Below are 22,922 nucleotides of genomic sequence, written 5' to 3' on the forward strand. Positions count from 1 at the left end.
CCAAGTCTGATTGTCTGTGTAGGGGCCAGGCAAGAGTAATGTCTAAATTTTCTTCCAACTTATAGCATTTCATGATTCTGCACCACTGTGGCCTGCTGGATCATTATAATGAGGCTTCTAGACTCCAGTTATAGGACTAACGCATGACACAGAACAAAGCCAAGAAAAGATAAATGTTAAGAGACCAAGGAGTTAAAAGGGAAGTAAAGCTTTCTTGAAAAAGACACGGAGTCCACTGAGAATGCAAAAACGACAGGCTCTTGGGGAGAGAACAGTGATGAAGAGAAGATCTTCAGTGATATCTGATTACCATGTTTTAGGACAGTCTGGCCTTTTATTTCTTTATATAAAATTAAGAGTTTGATGTTCCCAATATTCCTGGGGGTGGCCCAGCCTACTTGACTAAGGACTGTAGCAGGGATATTAATAAAATGTGTGTGATCTTACTGAGGAACTAATGGAGCAAGCTTTTTCATTACCCAACATACCCCACTTTTTGCTCAGCACATAGTTCACATACAGAAGCAGTTGACTCCACTCAGAGGTGCAATCTTTAGAAAATAATCTGCAGGGTCTTTGTTAGATGTGTTGTAGTAAAAAGTATCATATTCAGGATTAGGAATCCATAAAGAGGCAAGAGAGGGAAAGAGTACGTCAGATGACACTTATGTGTCCTTTATAAAATGGCTGCCCATCACCCCACATGGGGGGCCTCCTGTACTGACCCCATCATGTAGAAGTGATTTGACATCTGAACAAATTTTGAATTCAGATATTAAATCTTAAAATAACTAATGAAACATAAAAAGATTAGTAGCAAAATGCCCACTTATACTTACTGAGCAAATAAAACTAGTCTAAGAAGAAAGTCTAGAATACTGACAGACGTTTCAAAGCAATAACTGTTGCAAAGAAATGCAACCAAACAATCAAAACACTTAAAACAATTAAGTAAGGCAACATTTCTGGAATGCTAATTCCATATAATTTTCTTTTAAAATAAGAAAATGTGAGTATAATGAGATAAACGGAGAATAATGACATGCTGGAGACACTTTTCATAAAGAGTTTCCTAAAGGAAAAGAAAGACAAAATGGAAGGGAGGGAAGGGGACAAGCTGTGCTCTTCTGTGTAGTTACTGGCATCTCAGATCAAGCCCCAGACTCAGCCCATTAAGATCCAGCTCTCAGGAACCCCCATGGTAGCAGCCAGAGGACAACAAGCTCAAGTTATACTTCTGTGACTGAGGACAAAGAAGTTGGTTGCTGGGCCTGCTTCCCACTTATACAATGAGTGCACACCCCCTGAGTGCCACCAGTCACAGTCTGGGCAGGGACTAGAAATCCTGTCTGAGAACTTCATGAGTGCCACCAGTCTCAGTGCCACCAGTCACAGTCTGGGCAGGGACTAGAAATCCTGTCTGAGAACTTCATGGCATCCTAATACATAATGACTTAGCCTAATACATAGTCATTACTAATATGACCTGAAATCCTTATCCTGTTTCATTTATTTATTACCATTTATGAAAGGCTTTCAGGGTAAATTTGCATGATAAATTGTCAGACGTTACCCATCTAGGAATAATGGCATGTCTCTGGTTATATCTTATCAGGTCTTGGTTTGCTAAACAAAAGAAATACACAAATATCATAATTTTGAAGACTCAGAAAAAGCTGGAAAAATTTGACAATAGGAAAGTGAAAAGGAAGAATGGGGATATTTAGGATAGACCTGAAAGGGTTGCCCAGAAGTCAGAATGAGGACCCTGGAACTTCAAGAAGAATCTCCTGAAACTGAGAGGTGCTGAGCACAGAATTTGACTCTGGAAAATGCTGGTAGTTTGTTTTTCTAAAGGCCTGACTTACCTACCACTTACTAGGTATGTAATCTTAGGCAAGTCACTTACCAACCCTGCACTTTGCCTCAGATTTACAATGGAGGGAATGATAAGAAGTGTGTTGAGGGTTGTTGTGAAGGTTACACGTGCCTAGCACAAAGGGAATCCTATATAAAGAGTTATTCTTATACTATCATTATTATTTACTCAATAAAGTCCTACAGAAGCAACGAGTATACCTTTTAACTACATATTTGCATGAGTTACTATTTTTATCTTTAATTAAATACTACATTAATCAAATCTCTCAAAGTGATAGGTTGATAAGTCTCAATTATCAAAGGAAAAGTTGAAGTTACTTCCTTGGGCTTTGTTCTTTCTCCTGGTGAGAGGAGGCTCTCACATGACAGAGTTTCTTCACTAGCCCCTCTAAAAACAACTGAGGGAGTTCCTGGGAATGACAGAGTACTATGGAATATAGATTTCTCAATTTGGAGAGTTTCCTAATCCCTTATATGATGCTTTAATAGGGGAAGAGAAAGAGGAGCTAACATAGGGTAAGGAACAAGAAAAAGCGTCCCAAACCTGAAAACTTTTAAACACACCTGCTTTGAGAATACATGATTTAAAGGAACCTTTTATCCTGTCATTGAGTCTATAATTGTGATCATCTTTTTCTTAATGTTTGGATCTGGCCTATTCAACTTTGTTATTAAGTTTGTGTTTTCCAGGCTCCAACAGTTCCATGTTAAGAAGATGGTAATGCAGGGATTCCAGCAAATACTGATGAAACCTTTTGAGCAAGTAGCCAGAAACTTCTGATCCCCAAAACTCCTTTAGAATAGGGAAGCTTGGCTGGAGGCCCATAGCACAGTGGTTACAGCAGCAGCCACATGCACCAAGGGTATGGAGTTCAAACTTGGCCCAGGCCTGCTAACAAAGACAACTGCAACAAAAAAATAGCCAGGCATTGTGGCGGGCACCTGTAGTCCCAGCTACTTGAGAGGCTGAGGCTAGAGAATTGCTTAAGCCCAAGAGTTTGAGGTTGCTGTGAGCTATGATGACATAGCACCCTACCAAGGGCCACATAGTGAGACTTTGTCTCAAAAAAAAAAAAGAATAGGGAACCTGAGAAGGGGCCCTGATAGGTAGGCCAACACCCCCTTTTACAACAGGAAGTAGCTAAGAATGGTTGTTGTCCATTTTTCCTTCAAGATTTCATGATCTTATCTCCTCAGGAGGAAATGAAAGGGACACTAAGACAGGGGCTTCAAGTGGGGTAGGAGGAAAACCTGGCCTACTGAACAAGGAAGTCTGGAGGGTCTGTAAGAATGTGGATGTGAAGGAAACCTAATACCAATAGAAAGAAACAATCAATGACCAGTAGAAAAGGGCAATAATGCCTGGAGGCGCAGAGAGGCCAATGAAAGACTGGCAACCAATTTGAAATGGAGAGAGTATTTATACCCCTGAGGGCCTTTGCATCTGTCTCTCTCACTTTTTCTCCTCCATGAGAGGGCCCCACTTCCAACTGTCTTTGGAAGGAAGTGCTCTAAACTTTCTCTTTGTTCTTAAATAAAATCTCTCTTTGTTACCCTGAGACTTGTGTAGGTTACTTTTTTCCTCTAGCCACACAGCCTGTGCCACTCTAGTTTTATTTTCAGTTTCCACTCACTTTTGCTTTCAATTATCACTCTGACTTGCTTAAACTTTCTAGCTCAGCTAAGTAATCAGACCAGGTAAACTGGATTTAGAGAACTGGGACCCCTGACTCCCAGGATCCCTTGCCAGCAGGATAGGATTTAACCCCCTTGACTGAAGACTTAGGGGGGGATTTTTCACTTGGATTCCCCACCTCTGCTGCTGGAGGTTCCGTTCTTCCTCTTTTTCTTCCCCTGCTTTTGTTTATCTATGTTTCACTTATAAATTTCTCTATCACTCTTTTCATCAATAAACTATCCTGGCACTTAAAACAAAGAATTCATACATAATAGAGTAATTTCTAGTAAGTATCGATTGAACAAAAAGGTAATTCAACAAATTTTCTCCAAGTAAAATGACTACTTCTATAAAAACAATGCCTGGCATTGGTTTTTTTGAATAAAAAAATGTAAAAAAAAGCTGCAAACATTATTCCAAATCCAAGCACCTGAAATAACACATTAATATAAACCAAGGCATTCTCCATGTAGGTAGAGAGAGGGACAGATGATTTTAGAAAAATTTACACATAGTATTATACGGAATTAGGCTGGAGAAAAAGACAGAAGGGAATGAGATGTGATTCAGACTATAGGAATTTGAAGAAATCTTTTTCAGGACCCTTCTCCCATTTTGTTTGTAGGTCACGGCAGGAGAGAAGAAATCTAAGTCAATCATTAACACATTCTGTCATAAACACATGTGTTAAAACTTCTCCCCTAAATGTTAGAATTGATACAATGCAGAATGTTTGGATGCTCTGCCATCTACATTAGCCACAAGGATGAATTCTGACTTCAAAAGACAGCAGAAAAGGAGCTATAACCTCAACAGTGATGATCTTGCCAAAAATAGCCAACAAAATTTAAATAGCTTGAAGTTCTGTTCAAAATAAATATGTTTCTAATCAAAGTGTGCTTTCATAGATCTTCACTAATGTTGACATTCTTGGCTTGGAAAGCATTGGGAGTTTTCTCTCTAAAGAAGGCAGGCCCACGGACACAGTTGAGAAGGCGGGTGGCCATTGAATTATCTGAACCAAGCTGCCATACAAATTTAGTTACTTCTGACAATCATATATAAAAGAGAAGGGAGGGAACAGCATTAGGGTATCTAGAATTAACTGTTTATATGCAGTCATAGTATCTTCCACCATTTTTGGTCTAGAATATACAAATCATGTTTCTTCTGTGCATTGGTATGCATTGTTCATTCACCTACAGTCAAAATGCAAAAATATGATATTGGCCGTGCAATGCCCCAGACATTTCTTAGGAAATTAGAGTCCTTTCAAAGTTATAGTTTCATGCATTTCCCTAAGCAGTTTACATTTTAGGAACATCTAAGGAAGCTCTAAAACCTTTTTTTATAAACACTGGCGAATATATCTGCCATACATTTTAATGAACATATTAATAATTTACTCTTTCACATTACCACTTGACTACCACTGATCTAAAGGATGTACCTTAGAGAGTGCCTGTGCCAAAAGGATTATGTTAAACATTTCTCTTTAAAAAAAGTTTAGAGGTTCTATTTTTGAGTAAGAGATTTCAAACTCATAAAAGCCAACTTGAATTATAGTTTGCCATATTGCTCAAAATAAAAGATAGTGATTCCTGAACACTGGTCCATTGATCTCTCATTTTTATGGTCGGGTCCAGTAATGAAAAGATACTCCTTAAAAAGGAATTCTCAGATACTATGATAAAGGCCTAAGAAAGGAGAAGCAGCCCAGGATGCTACAGAGTACATAGAAGAGGCCAAACGTGGGCTTGGGTCGGGGAGGGCTTTACAGAGTAGCCCCTTCTAAACTGAGACATGAAGGATGGGTTTCTCAAAGTGTGATCCAAAGATAACCAGGAGACTCTGAGACTTTGCTAAAAGAAACTTGTGAAATCCTACCTTATCTACTGTTAGGGGTTGAATTATATTGCTTCAAAAAGATATGGTGAAGTCCCAACCCCCCAACCCCCCTAAGAATATGTCCTTATTTGGAGACAGGGTCTTTACAGAGAAAATCAAGTTAAAACGAGGTCGTTAGAGTAGGACCTAATCAAATACATATATGACTAATATTCTAAGAGCAAGGGGAATTTTTTGACACTGAGACAAATGTACACTCAGTGGGAATACTGTGTAGAGTCTGGAGTTATGCCACCACAAGAACAGATCTCCCAGAAGCTAGGAGAGAGGACTGGCTCTCCCTTCAAAGGGAGCACAGCCCTGTTGCCAGCTGGGTCTCGGACTTTAGCGTCCACAACCCCACAGCCCTACATTTCTCATGTTTAAGGCTCTCAGTTCATGGTATTTTGTTATGGCAGCCCTAACATATAATACTTTAACTACTGATCTGTTTGAGCCTAGATCTTTTTCATATGTTTCAACCAAAACAACATATTGCAAAACCTGAATTCTGCTTCTGAATTCAGGCTCTGTAAGAGGAAGATGTGCCAGCAGTGATAGGACCTGCCCCTTCTCTGGGGCATTCCAGACATCATGAAGATGTCATCTATTCAGGTCTCATTGTCACACCAACCTCTTTTCTTTTCTTCTTCTTCTTCTTTTTTTTTTTTTTATTAAAAGACTGGGTCTCACTCTGTCAGGCTAGAGTACAGTAGCATAATCATAGCTCACCGCAGCCTTGAACTCCTGGGCTCAACCAATCCTCCGCCTCAGCCTCCTGAGTAGATGGGACTACTGATTCCAGTATCTTCTACTGAGTCAAATATTAAAGATATTTGAAGAAATGTAAAACAATGCCACTTTTCTTGCTAAAATTGTTTTGTCTTATCAGATATAGGCATTTTCATAAAACCATGAATATTGTCATTATTTATGTTTTATTTTAAAGTCAGTTAATGAGTAACTATTTTTAAGATTTCTTAGTTTTAATTCCTAATACTGCAACAATTGATAGCTATAATTCCCATCCACAAGAAATCTTTGGGGAATTTTTTTTTTTTTTTTGAGTCAGAGTCTTAAGCTGTAGCCCTGGGTAGAGTGCAGGAATCTTTGTAATTTAAAGGAGTTCTGGGTTTTCTCTTGAAACTCAGAAGTTTAGGACCTGAGGTAGCTCCTGTAGTCACAGGGGATGGTGACGCTTGGTGGACGGCAAATCACCTGCAGCATTTGCCTGTACTTACCACATACTTACCATGAATCTACCCTTCTATTCCAAACCTGTCCTTGGTGGATTAACAGGAAAGCTAGTGGCAGTGAGGCTTATGTGGGGACTGGATTACAAGGGCTATCTATAGATGTCTAATGAACATGAAGCCTGCAAATACAGAAGAATACATAGATGGGGCATCATTTGAAAATCCAGGAGAAGTTTTAACAAGACATAATAATGTCCTTTATAGCAGAGGTATTGAAGAAGAGGAAGAAGATGGGGAAATGAGAGAATGGCTTCTTTTTGTGTGTGTATGTATATACATATATATATGTATATTTCTAGACAAAAAAATATTTGTTTGTTTTTCCGAAATAAAGAAGCTCTGAGGCCAAAAATTTGAAAACTTCTTAGAATTCAGTTAACCAGGAAAGAAAGATCAATAAGGCTGTCCAAGAAGGAGGGCCAGCATGTGCAAAGGCCCAGAAGACAAAAGGAGCTGCAAGTTCAACAGAAACAGAACAAGAGCACGGCAGGGCAGGAGACAGGAGGGGGTTGCAGGAGCCAGGTCACAAGGATCGGGAATAACTTGTTACTGAGTTTAATTTTAAGTAAAGAAAAAAAGGGTTGACTACAACATTGGTTTGAGAAAGGTTCCTTTTGAGACAGTAAAAGGGATGGCTCATTGTTAAGGAATTAAGAGGTTAAGGAATTGAGAAAAGACAAAATAGCCACAACAGGAATGAGGGGCACATGTGACTCAATAAAAAGGTCTTAATTGGGTTTAATCAGAAGGACTTGCTAACTATTATATGTGAGAGGTAAGAGAGAGAGGCATTTAATTTAGAATAACAACCATTTTCAGATTTGGTAAACTGGATAGCTCACAGCACCACTTGGAGAAATAGAAAACAAAGTTAGAAGATCCAGTTTAGAGGAAGGAAAGCAGTGAGTTCAGCTTTACAAACAGTGAGTCGGAGACCCTCCACAACCATCTAAAGGAATTGACTAGGAGTTTATTATATGGACACAGCTCAGAAGATGGCTGTGCACTGTCATACATGTTTGGGAAAGATTTATACACAAATTACGGCTAATTACTTCCTTGATGAATGATTCTAGAGGTTCTCAATTCTTTTCCATGTTCCTTGTCCTTTATTTGATATTGACATACATTTGGCGCTTAATAAGTGATAACAAAATGTTCCATATACATAAAAAAAATTATGGCTAATTCATGGAGGGATGAAAGTATAGAAGGCAAATATATGGAGTGCAAAAGACAGAAAGATCAAAGATGTAGCCACTGGAACATCACCATGAAGGAAACAGTAGTTGGAGAAGTAGAAGAGCTAAGGGGAGAGACTGGCAGCTAGAAAAAGATGTTCACCAAGTCAATGGAAGGACAAATAAAGAAGAATTACAAAGTGTCAGTTGTGGCTGGGTGCAGTGGCTCATACCTGTAATTCAGGCACTCTGGGAGGCCAAGGCAGATGGATTACTTGAGCTCACAAGTTCAAGACCAGCCTGAGCAAAAAGCAAGAACCAGTCTCTAAAAAAATAGAAAAACTGAGACAAGAGGATCGCTTAAGCCCAAGAGTTGGAGGTTGCTGTGAGCTATGACACCATAGCACTCTACCCATGGCAACAGTTTGAGACTGTCCCAAAAACAAAAAAAAAAGTGTCAGTTGGGATTAATACGAAAGAAGAAATTGTTTGCTTCAGTGATAGAAATTTCAGTTGGATAACACCTTTCCCCCTCAAGCAAATATATGTTTGCATTTATAAACAGCTCCTCCCACTCACTTAGCGCTAATTATGACTAATTAAATTTATTAATTTAAGTGAGAATTGAAAAGTTTTCTGGAGGAAAATATTCATTTCAACCATGTTCATAATAAGAATTCAAACATATAAGCACAAGTCTGAAAAGACCAAGAAAAGAAGACAGGTCTGAGATGAGAGGGGAAATAGAAGAAGGCAGATTTCACAGAGGAATAAAATGATCCCTTGGAGTAAATTCCCTCTGCTGGCCCAGTGCTGTCCAAATGGCAGCAACCAGTAGAAATCCTTGGTAACTGAGCACTTGAAACATGGCAAGTGCAAATTCAGATGTACTACAAGTGCAGAAATACACATGGATTTTGAAGCTTTGGTTTAAAAAGAAAATAATGTGAAATATTTCAAAATTAGCTTTTATGTCAATTACATATTAAAATGATAATATTTTGAATATAGTGGATTAAATAAAAATTATTACTAAAATTAGTTTTAGCTATTTCTTTTTACTTTTCAAAGCAGCTACAAGTACACATGCAGCTTGTATTCTATATCAATTGAACACTGGTCTAGATAAACTTAGCTACAGAGTCTGTAGGTCAACAGGAAATTATGTATCTGAATTATCAAAACAGCATGGTATTGGCACAAAATAGAGACATAGACCAATGGAACAGAACAGAGAACCCAGGTATAAAACTGTACCCATACAGCCAACCAATCTTTGACAAAGCAGACAACAACATACATTGGAGTAAAGACTTCCTTCCTACTCAATAAATGGTGTTGGGAAAATTGGATAGTCACACGCAGAAGAATGAAACAGGATCCATATCTCTCACTGCTCACAAAAATTAATTCAAGATGGATAAAAGACTTAACTGCCCAGCATGAAATCATAAGAACTTTAAAAGAAAATGCTGGAAAACTCTTCTAGACATTGGCCTAGACAAAGAATTTATGAAGATGACCCCAATGGCAACCACAGCAATAACAAAATAAATGGTATTTGATTAAATTAAAAATCTTCTGCACAGCTAAGGAAATAATCATTGGAGCAAATAGACAACCTACAAAATGGGAAAAGCAAATCAGCAAAAAAAAAAAAAAAAAAACCACACAAAATGGGCTAAAGACATGTCTTCTTTTCAAAAGAAGATAGACAATTGGCCAATAAACATATGAAAAAATGCTCAGCATCATTAATCATCAGGGAAATGTAAAATGCAAGTTAAAACCTTCATGAGATATCCTCTTACCCCATTTAGAATGGCTTTTATTAAAAAGTCCAAAAACAATAGATACTTGTATAGATGTAGAGCAAAAGGCACACTTATACACTGTTGGTGGGACTTCAACATAGTACAATCTAAAGAACATGGTATGGAGATTCCTTAAAGAACTAAGAGTAGACTACCCTTTGATCCAGAATCTTACTACTGCATATTTACTCAAAGGAAAAGAAGTCATTTTGTCAAAAAGACATGTGCACTCAATTGTTAAGTGCAGCGCAATTCACAATTGCAAAGATGTGGCATAAACCCAAGTGTCTATCAATTCATGAGTGGATTAACAAAACGTGGAACATGTATAGTGTGGAATACTACCCAGTCATGAAGAAGAATGAATTAAGTAAGTTTTTTGCAACAATTTGGGTGGAACTGGGAACTGTTATCCTAAGCGACATTAAAGAATGGAAAAAAACGCCAAGTGTACTTGCTATTAAATTGGAACTAACCAGTGAGCATGTGCTTCAGAAGAAAACAAAATTTAGTGGAAATCAAGCAGGGGGAGGGAAAAGGGGGACGAAGGGTTGGATGAAAACTCACCTAATATGTACAATGAATACTGTCTGGGGGATGGGCACACTAGTACTCCTGACTGGAACACAAATTGATTCATGTAACCCAAAACATTTTTACCCTTGTAATACTTTAAAGTTAAAAAAGAAATTTAAAAAGAAACAAAAAACCCAAATAAATAAAATTGGCTTATTAATCTCTTTAATACTTTGGAACACAAGCATCCTTGCTTTAGGGTCACTCCTACTACCAACAAGGCATACAACAAAAAGAGAGGAATTTTAAAAAATTTTAAAATTTTAAAATTTTAAAAAATTTTAAAAAATAACCGAGTCCCTGTGAGAATAGGACATTACATCTTTTGCATTTACCCAGATGGAGATGAAACACATTCTTTTTAGTAAAGAATCACAAAAATGAAAAATAGAAAATACTAACATGAAACAAATATACAAACAATTACATGCTCATATGAACAACAAAACACAAATACAGTCTAGTACAGGGACGGAGGAGGACAGAGAGAGAGGGGGAGGGGTGGGGGGAAAAGGACAATGATTTGCAGAAGGAGGGAGGGCACGTGGTAGGTCTCACCTATGTGCACATTGTGAGGGTGTATAACACACCCCCTGGGTGAGGGGCTCTTTTACAACTAGAAGTTTACCCTGGAAGTGAGAACAATGTAATCTAAAAATTTGTACCCACATATTAATTTGAAATAATAAAAAAGGAGAGAAAAAAGAGAGAATAGGACAATTAAGAGAGAAAGAGGAAGTCCTGAGAGGTCACTCAAATGGATTCAAGATCCTCTAGAACTCTTAAAAATACTAGCTGGAGATTGTGAAAGGAGCTGGCGCGTTCAACTCAGGAAAAGGCTGAGACTTGGAGCAAATGTGAACTTACTCACATGAAGGTGAAGACGAATATGAAGTCTTTAGCATTAAAGCCACAATGACTAGTTAAAGGGCATAGTATTTACTTGAAAATAAGAAAGCTTCACTTATTAACATTAGGGGAATGTCTTATGTAGCAGAGAGTTCAGAGGTAAGGAGGGAGGCTTCTAGAGTTTGTTGATCAACACGTGATCAAGCATCAGCTTCTATGTCTCTCCTCTCTCCCACCCACATTGTTAGAGTTCATGTAATGTTCAGGGGGAGCACTGTTTTGGTTTGTTTTTTTTCTCATGGATATATAATTGCCCCCAGTGGTGTTTGGAGCTACACACTTCTTTATTTCCGTCCATAGAGGGAAAGAGAGTGACATTCTACGTACCCTTCTTAAAAGCAAATAGGAATTTTCTCTGTGGCTACTGCAAACTGTCCTTGCATCTCTTTACCAGACCAGGTCACAAGCCCATTCTTGTACCAATTGCTGGCCAGGGTACTGGCTTACAGGTAGACCAGAGCTGAGGGCAGGAGCAGCACCCCCAAGGAGCTTGTCTTGTAAGAAGGCAGCTAGACACCTGAACAAAATCAGGGTTCTTTTAGGAAGGATAAGACAGGGAATTCTGTGGAGTAAGCAACTCACAGTGACCACAGCAACTCTGCTTAAACACAAATAAGAAGGAGCCAACAGAAAAAAAAAAAAAGATGAAAAAGAAGAAGCCAATGAGAGGACAGCTTAAAAACACAAATGGGGGAAAAATACCTCCAGCCAAATATTCCGTCCGGAGTCAGCTTCCCTCAGCCTCTCATCAACTCCACATTTCTTGGTTTGGCTCAGGGAAAACTGTCCAATTTTTTTTAGTGGCTAAAGCAATAAGTCATTGTAAAAGTTAAAGCATTATAAAAACACAGATTTTATTTCAAAGCTGAATGTCAATGACTCTCAAAATATTTGTTGTTTGGTATTTTCTGGACCTCCCTGCCTCTGCTTATCTGCACAAGTGGTGAAGAATCCAATAATCCTTCCTCAGCTCTCGCTCCATTTCCAGCAGATACAGTTAGCCCATCTTCATGTTCCACCCCTGTGATTAACCCTTTCTCATACTCACACACATTTTTCAGCCACAGTAAGGAGCGCGTGTTCTCCAGGCCACATTTTGATACAGATTTACCATGATCTAAGAAAGTAAGCTTGCAGGCTCGGGGTTTGGTTTGTGACTGAGCAAAAGACAAAAGCCGTCCTTTAGTCACTGTTGTTTATCACCAAAAACAGCTTGGGTTTTGAAATCCTTGGTATTAAATATTCTAATTCCCCCACATGACTCCTTCTGTAGCGGCTCAAAGGTCAAGATATACAGAAGGAATTGGAACTCCACAAAGTTGTCTCTTCATTGAGCATAATGAAACACAATGAGAGTACACAGTCAGGGCTGGGAATTAAAGGAAACAAATCATGCTGACAAGGCTCCAACTGATCCGGGGAATTTTCAAGTTAGACGAGAACTTCCAGACAATCTAGCCCTCTGTAATAGGCAAAATAATGTCCCCGCCACCACCAAAAATGTCCATGTCCTAACCCTTAGAACCTGTGAATATGTCACCTTACACAGCAAAAATAAATTTACAGACATTAAGAAACTGAAAAGTTTTACCTGGGACATAATCCTGGACTACTTAGTCTAAATACAATCATAATAGTCCCTGTGGGTAAATGACGGAGGTGGGAGAGTTAAAAAGAGAGGAGTGGATGGCTGACAGGCGCAGAGGTCAAAGTGATGCAACTGTGGGCTGGAAGGGGGTCATGAACAACAACAAAAAGAATGCAGGAAACCTCCAGAAACTGGAAAAGGTAAGGAAATTGGTTCTTCCCTAGAGCTGCCGGAAGGCTCTGCCAACACCCTGATTTTAGCCTTCTAACCCCCCAAATTGTAAGGGAATGAACTTGTGTTGTGTGGAGCCACTAAGCTTGCAGCAGTCTGTTAGAGCAGCCGCAGGACACTAATACACCCTGTTACTCCGTTCTACAGTGCCTGCCTCCCGGGGTCTGCCACGCACCAAGATGTCTGTGCTTCCTCCCTATACGGCACTGGCCACTACAGTGCCAGGATGGTTTTGTTTGGTGACTAATCTCCCTAACTCGCATCTAGATCCTCTGAGCATCTCAAGCGGAGGCCTCTTTTCCTTTTTTCAAATCTCTAGTAATACCTAACACAGATTATTCACACACAGAATTATTTTTCAAATATCTGATAGTTGGAAGGAATTTAAGAAATATATATATATATATATATATAATTGGGGACCCATCCAAGAATCCCCTAGATATATCCTAAATCATAAGATACTAATGATGGTACCTTACAACTTTGTGTTTCATGTTCCCTTCACCCCAGAACTAGCAAGGCTGGGCACATTTAAGAAAAATCAATGGCAAGACCTCTTTCAATTAAGAGTTTGGGATATAAATGCAGAGATTCAACTTTGGCCTTTCAACTTCAGCATGATAGTGCCTGGACAACCTGCATAGGGGAGTTATAGGTAACACAAGTTGCATTGCCTTAATGGAGAGGTTCTTCAGGGAACAACGTGGAACCTATTGGATCATCCTGAATCCTACCCCAGCAGAGCAGGGAGTATTCCTTAGTGACAGAAACCTTATACCTGTGACGCTGGAGTTCAGATCTCCCTGGTCCTCACTCTCACTACCAGTGTCAATGTCATTGGTGTCCCTTGGGACAGAGTAGAGCCTGGAGAGTGCAACCAATAGGAACAACTCCCACCCCAGGGCCTACAGAGCTCTCAGGGCCCAGACCTCAGAAGAAGCCACGTTTTGTTGTTGAGTCCGAAAGTCCCATTTGGGGCAAAAAGTTTGAGAAAAAGTAAAAGGAATCAGAAGACGGGAAGCTCTGGAATGAAATGGGGGTTAAAATAAGGTCAGAAAAGTTGAATGTAGACAGTCATTTGCCATGAGGAGGGTTAGAAAGGCCAAGACTCATTTAGATTGAACTTGTCCAGGGATGGGTGTCCAGTTTTAAAGGCTGAGACAAAGTTACCGAGGGGATGCCTCTCTGAGGAAAGAAGAGTTGGAGTCAGGGAGAAGGCTTCTAAATTTGGCTTAAACTTTTGGGCCAAAGTACCACATGAGAACAGAAGTGATACAAGGGAGACAACAGCAAACCCCAGTTTTCTTTGCAGAAGTAGGTAACATTCCCCAACTGGGGTGGCCACCAGACATCTCACCTTCACCTGGAAATAGACCCTGTTCCCTTGAACACAGGTAGACTGAGCTAACCACAGCTTCCCATCACCCCCTTGGCCACAGGGCTTCATATCAGGAACAGGTGCATAATCCCAGCCAGGCCAGGGGCCTTCTCCAACGACTTGCCAGATGGTTCTTCAGAGAGAAAAATTTCTGTATTCCTTGGTGCAACTGTAAAGATGTGACCCAGGTTGTCAATGGTCACATTCTTCTGCCTCACCCCATGGGAAGAGGCTGGGAGCCTGGGGTCAAGCTTTAGAAAGAAGTGGAGATGAAAGAGGGAATCCTGGCAGCCTGAAACCCTTGGTCCCAGGAGTTGCCCTGGCTTGTATAGCTCTTCCTTGCAATTCACAAACCACACCAGTAACTCTCCCTATGCCTCAGTCTGCTTAAAGTCAGTTACCGTTAACAAAAAGTCTAGCTGATTCATCAGATGTCTATGTAACCAACCAACAAAAAGTGAGACAAAGCATAGCTAGGCTCCTGCTTCACCTCCTACACCATATTCCCGGGACATAAGTGATCCCTTCCTGATACATCACTTCACCCAGCATCACCAGCATCACCCCACACCTTCATGGCCTCTTGACCATGATGTGGGAGGTCACACTTTTGGTGTCGCTGAGGCCACAGAATGTAGAGAAAAGCAGCCAGCTGCAGGAGACAGGCAAAGGTGTCACATTCAGGGGAGTCCAACTTTATTCTTTTCTGCTGCACATTGGAAGAAGAGGAGCTGTCTTGGCTACACATTAAATCGACAGACACTAATGACATTGAATCAACAAACACTAATGAAGGTTGATTAGGAAAAAAAAAAGGTGTAGGCTGTGAATACTTTCGGCAATACCTGACACCACAGATAGGCAAAACAGGCCTCAAACAATCTGCATGGGGCCCGTGGGCTCAAGGTGGACACACCTGAAGGGACTCTGAAGACTGAGCATGACAAAATTTTCTCCTCCTCTCAGTTTGCCAGTTTTTGTTATTGTTGTTCCTGAATAATATCCGCGGGGCAGATAATATTCACAGGCCTACCATTCACAAGGAAGTTCAAAGAGTAAAGGAGAGAAGACAAATTCTAGGATAACACTCTTATTCGATCAACCAATGAATCATGAATCATCTATTTTGGCTAGAGTGAAGTCATTAAGAAAGTACCCTCAATGAATCCCCAACAATAAAAAAAAGAAGAAAGAAAGTTTCCAGTATATAACATAATTTAAGTGCACCGCAAAAGTTTAACTATAGCTCGAGTGTGCTGTGACATTAAAAAGGCCAAAAAACCCTGCTCTACAGCCTTTCCCACTGAAGTCTAAGGGACACCTCCCACTCTCCAAATCAGCTTCCCACCCAGACCCCATGGGCTTGACCTCATGGTGTGTTGAACAAAAGAGAAAATCAATGCATAAACATTTCCCAAGGACCCATCACAGGCAAGATGCTGCCCTAGGCTCTAAGGGTTCACAGCGACATTCTAGGGATAGACCTGGCCTCAAGGAGCCAACAATAATGATGACAGTAACGGCAGCAGAAATAACAAAAGAAACCAGAAGAGCACAGGGGTGATCACTATCCCCATTTTATAAGAAAAGAAACATCCTAAGAAAAATCTATCTTGCTCAAAATTCCATAAAAATTAAGTGACTGGGACTGAATCTCAGATCCAAATTTCAAGTCTCTGCTCTTAACATCTTTGTTTAATAAATGAGAAATCAGTTTACAAAGAGCAACCTAAGATACCAACATAGATAACGTAAGTTGATATAGATATGTACATAGCACACATGTGATGAAATATTAATGTGTAGAGAATCTGTATGAAGGGTATAAGGGCTCTTTGTACTGTACTTTAAATTTTTATAAGCTCAAAATTATTTCTAAGTGTATTATATAATTTAAAAAGTATGCCTACCTTGGGGCACTTTCACTATTGCTGAATATTAGTTGAGTATTTTTTTACCTATGCCAGTTTGATGGGAGAAAAAAAGAACACTGAGTTTTCACTATTTCCTTTGCTGTTTGCATTTTTACGTTTAGTCAATTATCTATGTTTTTTTCACGTTTTTCAATGGGTGGGGTGTTGGACACTGTGATGCCCCACCCAGACCCCATCTTTAGGGCTGCCTCATTCATTTCCCAGCTGCCGGGAACAGGAGCTGCCAAGCTCACAGTTGCTTCCTTCCTGGGACTTCCCTCCACCCACAGGGATCTGTCTCACCCATGCTTATTCTCCCTCTCAGAGAGCACCCTGTGACCAGTGACCAGCCAATTGGTAACACAAAGTCCTGGCTCCCTGGGCTGAATGGCAGACAAGTCTAAATGACATCTCAGTTCCCAATAAAACTAGTAAGACCTCAAGGGCAACCACTCTGTGTATTATTAGTGTCTCTCTCTGCCCTCACTTCTTTACAAGTGAATATCTAGATAGTGAGTGCTCCTCAGTAAATCTTCCACACTATCCTGACATGGATGTGGAGAGGGGGGAACACCTTTACACTGTTGGTGGGACTGCAAACTCATACAACATCTTTGGAAAGAAGTATGGAGAATCCTCAAAGAACTCAAATTAGAACTCCCATTTGAGCCCATAATTCTACTACTAGGCATCTACCAAGAAGAAAAAAAAATCATTTTATCATAATGCCATTTGAACTAGATTATTTATCACAGCTCAATTTACTATCACTAGGATGTGGAAACAACCTAAATGCCCATCAACTCAGGAACGTATTAACAAGCTGTGGTATATGTATACCATGGAATACTATTCAGCCATACAAATCATGGAGACTTTACAGCTTTTGTATTAACCTGGATGGAGTTGAAACACATTCTTCTTAGTAAAGTGTCACAAGAATGGAAAAGCAAATATCCAACATACTCAATACTAATATGAAGCCAGTAGATGATCTAATATATGCCACATAGAAGTAAAACTCAATTCAATGCAAGGTGTGGGGAGAGGGGAACAAGGGGAGGAGGGGGGATTGGTGTGCTCCCATTTAATAGGGACAATGTAGAGGTATACAGCACACCTTTGGGGTGTGGGACACAACTACAAGAGGGACTGTACCTAACAAATTCAAATATTGTGTCCTGCTTATTTCAACTCTCACATTAACCTAAAATAAAAAATAAATAAAAATAAATAAATAAATAAATCTCCTACACATAACTTGCTCTCTCAGAGTCTGTTTCCTAGAAAACCCAAGACAGAAAGTACATATTTTACTTACCGATGTGTGATGATAAGAGCTGCCTGTATTATCATTAAAATGTGAATATCTCAACAAATTTTTTCTAACATAATTCAAAATGCTCACTGTTAATCAACAAACTATTACCACTAATTATCTTTCACACTTCATGACTAATACTTACAGAGAACATACTTCATGCTTTTCAAGGGCATTTATGTGTGTTCCACCTGATCTTCATGATCCTAACCATGAAGTCATGAGCTCTGGAGCTCAGAACCTGGCTGTATTCACTCAGATGCATCACTGACAAAATTAGCAAACCTCTCTAGGCTTCAATTGTCTCAGTTATCAGGGGGATAGTATTAGTTCCTGCCCCATAAGCTAAATTATCAGGTGGTGATCAAATTAGTTAATTAATGTAAGATAATTTCTGCTATATAGTAAATACTTAGATCTTCACAACCATTTGATGATATGGACTACAGTTAATGCCCAAGGCCATTAATTGTAAGTACCCAAGGTCACACTAACTCTTACATAGAGTTCAGTTCATAAGTACAACATAATAGGTTTTAAAAAGCTATCAGCAGTACAGAGGGTTGCAACTGTTGCTCCAATTATGATTCCCAGTTATACAGCCATATATAATCTCATTCAAATTCCATTCCAACCAAAATTTTCTGAGTGTATTCTAATAATTATAAATTATTGATGGCATATTCATAACATATTAAGTTACCAGGGGTGAGCTTGAACTATATTTAAACAGGCTTGGAATTATCTTAAATTATGTTTTCAAGGCACTTACAACTCTATACCTAAATTTACTTTATTACATTTCAGCTAATCACAGATGCTGAATGTGTGGTGACATCGGGTACTTCTGTGTGTCTTTTATAAAAGAGTCCAACATACTGGCAGTTGTCTCCTATATAATTCTGTGACATTGAAGACTAAGAATCAGGCTCCTGTTACCAAGGAAAGGGCCTGAGAACACAAACTTAGTACAAACATTTAAAATAAGTATTATTTAAAATTTGTACATTAATTTTTTACAACTGATGCTTCTTCCTGTATCCCCAAAATAATTTATACAGTTCATACTCTTCCAGAGGTGTCCACAGACCACATATGGATTATGTGAGGACTTTTTTGCTTATCTGGGGTGGCAGACATCACAGAAATTATACACAGATCCTTTTTTTTTTTTTTTTTTGCTCATCAGATTTTGTTAGTGTTTATGTAATTTAATGTGTGGCCCAAGACAACTTGTCTTCCAATGTGGCACAGAGAAGTGGAAGGTTGGACACTTGCACGAGACATTCTTTATACTTGAAATCCATAGGAAGCAAAGAGGTAAATTCTAATGTGTCAATCTTAATAAATTTTAGCATTACAAATTTTCTTATTTGGACTTTGAAAAAATAGTATTTTTCTCATTTATTTACGGGAAAATGCCCTTTTTTTAAATACTTCACAGTCTAAGAACATTTCCTTCACAGAAATGTGTATATCCAAGCTAGATTTGATGTGGAAAAATTCCTAGTTATTTCATTTCACCAATAGCCAAAGTGAGGCATTTGCAATGCTCATTTAAAATGAGCATTAATTAAGAGTAAAGTAACTAAATACCATTCTTTACTATGAAAATTACTTAGCCTCTTGGGCAAGTTACTTCCCCGCTCTGTGTACCATTTTCTGAATCTGCAGTATGTGGTCATTATAGGACCTACTTCATGGAGTCGTGAGAATCAAATGACTTAATAAAGCTCTCAGAACAATGAGTGGGACATTCAAAACACTATGTGTTTGCCATTATAACTTTATCATCATCATCAATATCATTAAAGATAATGATATATTAATGATAATGATTAATTCCATGTACCTTATATATTCAAAGTGAAATCATCTTATTTATTTACAATATACTATGACAGTCTTTTCTTCTTATTTACCTTAGTTTTTCTTCCCAGATTTATACACATTAATGAGGTTTGACTATTACACTTACTTTTCGCTCTATTCATAACATGACAGGCACTCACGATGAGACTGTCAAAGCCAAACACAGCCTCATAATTTTTTCAACAGCAAAGACAATATTTAATTCTCTTTCATTCTTGATTGGAGACATTTGCTCTAATCCTAATTGAAGAAGTGTAAGCCCCCAAAGCTAGAGTGATTTAAAAATAGAGTTTGTTTTGCATCTTTCCAAATTCCTTCAGGGAACATTCATGGCAAAATGCTGGGCATAATGAGACCAAACTTTAGGATAATTACCAGAGCTAATCACAGGTTATTACACTTGAAAAACATTTGTTTTCTAAACACAAAATGCATCGTTGTGAAATGTTTTAATTTGTTCCTTGCAAAGGAAACAACATAAATGAACATAAATGATGCAAAAGTCAACACAACTTAAAAAAATCAATATTCTTCCCTTCAGTTGGCAATCATGATTTAAACTCATCAACACTTAAGGGCCAGGAGTCAGAACCTTAAGCAGGTACTTGTAATTGGTAAAAGGAATTCTAGAAAAGACTGGAGTGGGAGAAGAGGTGGTCGGTAAGACCACAGCAATTAGAAGCAGTTTATAACTGTGCCAACCTGTCCCCCAGCCCAGTTCATACGTTCAGACAGCCTCTGAAGCGGTGATTTGCTCTGTGGAAGCTAAAGGGGAACAAAGAACGCAGTGCTGGTGGCTGAGACATAAAAGTCTCCAGCCCTGCTGGGATGTGGAGAGAAATTGGACAAGACCTCGCATGAGACAGATGACCAAGGCCATCAAAGCTATCTTTGGCCTTTCCTTTTCACATTCTTCTCAACCGTGATGGCTTGTTTACTACTTTCCTGCCGGTGGCTCAGAACATTTCTGCTTCTAAAACTCCTCTTAGTAGAAAAACGAGGTTGAGACTCATGTCATCATTTGCACTTCAAAGTTCATTCACATCTCACTTATTTACACCTGTGATTTAAAGCGTGGGACCCATACAAGCAGAGAGCAGAATGGTGGTTAACTAGGGGCTGGAGGAGTTGGGGGAATTGGGAGATACTGGTCAAAAGATGTAAAATGTCAGTTAGACAGGAGGCACAATTCAGCATGGTAACTACAGTTCATTACCACGTGTTATATACTTTAAAGTTGCTAACAAAGTAGATTTTAAGTGTTCTCGCCACAAATCACTGGTAAATATGTGATGTAATGCAAATGTTAATTATCTTGATGTAGCCATTCCACAATGTAGATGTACTCAAAACACATGCTGTACACCATAAATAGATATCATTTTTATTTGTCAATTAAAATTAACTAAAATTAATTTAAAAATAAAATTGAGCCCGTAAAGAACTCCAAACAAGCTTTATTTCATGCAGCAAAGAGGATGTTTGTTTGATTGTTTCATTCTGTTCTTTTTTACTAGCTTTTAGATTTCATAAATCTTTTTGCCAAATAGTCATAACTTCGGAAAACTTTCCACTGATTTATCTTTATCTTACTCAGCTGACAGCTCCACTCTGCTCTCATGGTTTTAAAAGAAGAAACTCTAGACATACCAGATGTTTCTACTCAATGTCACAAAAGCTTCTGGATCTTATTCCAGCCCCTGATTTTACTTTGTTAAAGAAATTATAAAAATAAATAAATAGCCAGTGAGCAATTACTCCAAATAATTTACCATTAATTTTATAGGAACATGAATTCATCTCAGGTTTATCCAGACTAATTAGACAACTGATTAGAGAAGTTCTACAATAAGTAGCGTAGCTACAGTGCTTTTTTTTTTTAATTATTTTTTATTTATTTTTTATTTTTTTGCAGTTTTTTGGCCAGGACTGGGTTTGAACCCACGAACTCCAGCATTTGGGGCTGGAGCCCTACTCCTTTGAGACACAGGCACTACCCACTATGGTGCTTTTTAAAAAATGAAATATTCCCAAAAAATTCAGGGATATTTTAAATAAAATGTCTCCATGACATCAAAGATGCAATGTTCCCCAAAATAAATTTTAAAAACTGCTAACTGCTACTGATAAGGTTCCCTCATAAAATGATATTTTTCCCATACAATTTCTTTGAAGAGCAAGATACTCTTTTCATTCCACATCTATTAATAGAAAGCCACTGTATTGGGACATAAGCTGAAAGGAAATTACCACAATTAATAGACCACGGTCTTCTCTCTTCAAGGGGTCTGGGGTCTACCACATGAGAAAATATTGACACAGCTCTTCATACGCATCTCTACCCACAAAGCTGGTCAGTACTACATGGTCAACGAATCACAAAATGTGGTCTTATCACCTCCATAATCATAACGGAGATCAGTAAAACATAGTTCTAGCTACAAGAGAATTTGACGCTCTTTTATTCTTATAACAAACTCATGAAATGGAAATTATTTTAATTCTCGTTTTAAACATGGGGAAACTGAATGTCAGAGACTCAAGAACAGAGAGCCTGTATTCTTTCTGCCTTGAAAACACGTGTGGGTCATCACAAAAGTTTTGAGATAGTCATCTATAGATGCCCTTGCTGAATGTACCTGAGTGTATGTGTGTGAAAGGACTCATATGGGCATCAGAGAATGTATGGCTCTGTAGCCAATAAAAGATGGTGAAACTGGAAGTAAAAAAAAAAGTATTGAGATACTTTGCTAAATTGTATATAGCAATAGCACTCTGTGCCCCATGATGGCATTAATGTACACAGATATGATTTAATTTAAAAAAAAGTTTTGAGATACATGAAAATCAAGAAATATAAAATCCGTATGGACAGAAACAATAGAAGCCCTCCCAGTAACACTAAGAAAGCCTGTACGGGAGGATTGGAAAGGATGCTGTGGGCTGCGTTTCGCAGAAATGAAATAATGGACCGGAACACAGTCTGTCTCAAAACTTTCATAGTGACCCACATCTATGCTGTTTCCTATGCAAGCACTGCTGGAGGCTTGGTCCTTCCACCTGAGCATCCGCGGGGGCGTCATCCGGCGCAGATCAGGGCAGCCTGGCAGCTTCTGCCCGCCGCCTCCCCAGATGGCCTGGGTCAGGCCGCCTGGTGCCACCCCGCGCAGGAGCCGCCGCCTGGCAACAGTTCGGGTTCACCGGTTCTCCTTGGCAAGCCTGGGCTTGTGAAGCTTGTTCTCATTCATTGAGTCCTCAATGCTTCTGTCGTGACCACTTGTCACTGAAAAGCACCACGTCGGCCTGTGTGGATTCACCATGTAGCAGCTCACCGGGGATCTCCCCGCCGCCCCCGCTATGCCCTCCTAGTCCAACCATGACACCAATGTCCAGGGGACCCTCACTGAGGCCTCCCTGCCAGCGATGCCGTGACC

At 39.2% G+C, this 22,922-nt stretch overlaps 1 pseudogene; it reads left to right on the forward strand.

Moving 5' to 3' along the window:
- The first annotated feature begins 6,699 nt into the window (after positions 1-6,699).
- Positions 6,700-22,719, forward strand: LOC100944140 (annotated as a pseudogene).
- The last annotated feature ends 203 nt before the right edge of the window (positions 22,720-22,922 follow it).

This window comes from Otolemur garnettii, unplaced genomic scaffold, assembly GCF_000181295.1.
Source record: "Otolemur garnettii isolate 467f Iridium unplaced genomic scaffold, OtoGar3 scaffold00005, whole genome shotgun sequence".
Lineage (NCBI taxonomy): Eukaryota > Metazoa > Chordata > Mammalia > Primates > Galagidae > Otolemur > Otolemur garnettii.